Here is a 2,691-nt window from a genome sequence, read left to right as displayed (position 1 = left end):
TGGAATAGTATTATATTATCTTCACACTTTAAATCATAACAGCTCAAAGAGAATAACATATCTCCAGTAAAGAATTAATTTTCAGATGATCCAGCTGGTTTCTGGATATCTCATTGGAAACACTTGGTTATCTCAAAATAGCACTTCAAAACTGAAACTTCCTAAAATATAACTCCTGTTTATAAGAGTAGTAGATCATTTCATGATTTTTTTTTAAGCTGGCTGATTCACTCTAGAATCTTAGCTCTAAGTCGACATGAAGAACCTTCTTAAGAAATAGATCAATCCACCTGAGAAAACCCATGGACATTTCTACACTGAATTTATTAAGAAGGGTTTTCTTAGGAAGGGTATCACTATACTTGGAACCCATAAAGGACACATTTCCATAGTTTATTTTTGTGAAATACCACACAACTTGAATTTCTCTCTATAATCTCATTCCCACCCATCCTACATTAAAGCCACTACCTTTATGAAAATGTCATTCTCAAAGTTAGCTTTGAAAGCTTTTGTTGCACTACTTTTTATATATAAGCTTATTTCATTATTTCTATCCATGTTGATATTCTGCAGTTCAGGAAATATTAAAATATGCAACACTTTAATGGGAAACTTCAGGTATCCATTTCATCTGTTATTGGGAGACAGATTTTAGAAAGACCCATCTGCCTTCACCAAGATTATAACAGACTGAAATAGCTACTAGCTGGAAATTTTGCCTGAAAGCCAAAAGTAGACAAATCAAGAAAGGAGATATTTTACAATGTAGATTATTTGGAAAGCATCCATGTAAGTGTATCTGCACTACATTAAACTCCTTTCCTTCCTAAACCCTTCTGAACACTCCCCCTGCAGAAAGTGGAATAATGCAAAATCTGTAAAACGAAACGACCATGTCTTTGATCCAAAATGAACACAGCATTAAAGACGTATGCATGATAAAGTGGCTTAAAATGCAAGCTACAGTTGATAAGTGTTTTGAACAATCATTACCAGTTTAGGGACTTCCTGTGGCAAAGGATGCAGCTTGACCATCATACTCTACAGAAGCAGCTGGACTGATTTTTTTTTAAACTGTCCAAACATGCAAAAAGTTATATTGAAGTGAATGAGTTCACCACACAGAATATTGAAGAACCATGGTATTTAAGAAGATGATCAAATATGATTTTAAGCATTTATTTTTAGATACCCAGTTTAAAAAGGATGAATTTTAACAGACACTAACAATTACAAGAATTATTTAAAAGGCTATTTGAAGCCATTCAAAATGAGAACTGACCCAAGGGGGAAGCTATACGATCCCTGTTCGATTCATATCACAGGCTGGGCTTAGAAAAGAATTGACAGTGGGATGAGAACAAGTTGACAGGGTGCTTTACTGATCACTACAGAACCTCAAACTACCAAAAAAAAACCCCAACAAACCAAGACCACCACCACCTTCAAAAAAAAAAACCCTAAAAATACCCCAAGCAGCAAAGCCAACAAAGCTTTATTTCCCATTTCTTTCTGTGTAACATCTTAGGGGTAAGGGAACTGTTAAGATTTGTGAAAGCTTTCTAATGGTTTAATACATGACTTGTTAAGGAAATAATACAGGCTGACAGCACAATCCTAGGAAATTTGTTTCATTAGAAAGCCTGTCTGAAAACTTAGATAGGAAGTGAAAGGAGCTTTAGAAGGTCAACTCCTGTATTTACTACCCTAAGGCAGGATCAGCTATTCATAGGGGAAGACATTTGTTTAACCTGTTTGGAAACACATCTAATGGTGGAGCTTCTGTGCCAACCTCAGGCAGTCTGGTTACTTCACTCTTCTTAACAATTTCTTCCTAATTTGAATATTCCTTGATGGAATTTAAATCCATTGTTTCCTTCCAGCTCATTACAGACATGAAGAGTGTATTCCTTTTATCTTCACTGAAGTCTTTTATATGTTTGCAGATGTACATACATTCATTGTTTCTCTCTCAGCTGAACAGACCTTATTCTTTCATTCTTTCCCTATGGCCTTTGAGTCTGTGATTCATCATAAACCCAGATATCACCTCCATCAGATCTTTTTCCAGAGCCTTCTACCTCTATGGTTTTTTTACCTGCAACCAGAATTGAAGTGATCTGAACCTTGGAACTTCAGATCCAGAAGAGAAAATCCAAAGTCTTTGCTATCTAAAGAATAAACCTTTACTCATGAGGCTGAATGTCAGGACAAGAGGGATCTGAACAAACCATAGACTTCAGAAACTGCAAGCTCTCTGTGTTGCACATGAGAAGATAGCTACATTTTTAGTCAGCTCTGAAGTTTTCCAGAACCCCATGCAAAAACCCCACTGTTAAACAGTCAGGTGTTGGTAATTTATCTGTAAACTGCATGAAAGCAAGGACGGTTTTTTCATAAAGAAGGAAATTTTGAAGTAAGGTACAAAATCACAGAAAACCTAGGGTTTTTCCCTGTTCTTTTGAAACGAGAGTTTTCTAGGAATCCTACCAAATCCAAAATCTCCATGTACCACAAATTTCTTCCTAAAGTGGTTTGTAGCTCATGCCTTCTTTTGCAACTCTATACACAAAGACAGTAGCAGATTCAGTGACATTTTTTAACCTGAGCATTAAAGGACCTAAGAATTTTAACCTAAGCATTCATATATCTGTCTTGTTCTACTCCATTGAATCTATAAAATATCGA

Source organism: Strix aluco, chromosome Z (genome assembly GCF_031877795.1).
Source record: "Strix aluco isolate bStrAlu1 chromosome Z, bStrAlu1.hap1, whole genome shotgun sequence".
Classification (NCBI taxonomy): domain Eukaryota; kingdom Metazoa; phylum Chordata; class Aves; order Strigiformes; family Strigidae; genus Strix; species Strix aluco.
This window is presented reverse-complemented; position numbering follows the sequence as displayed.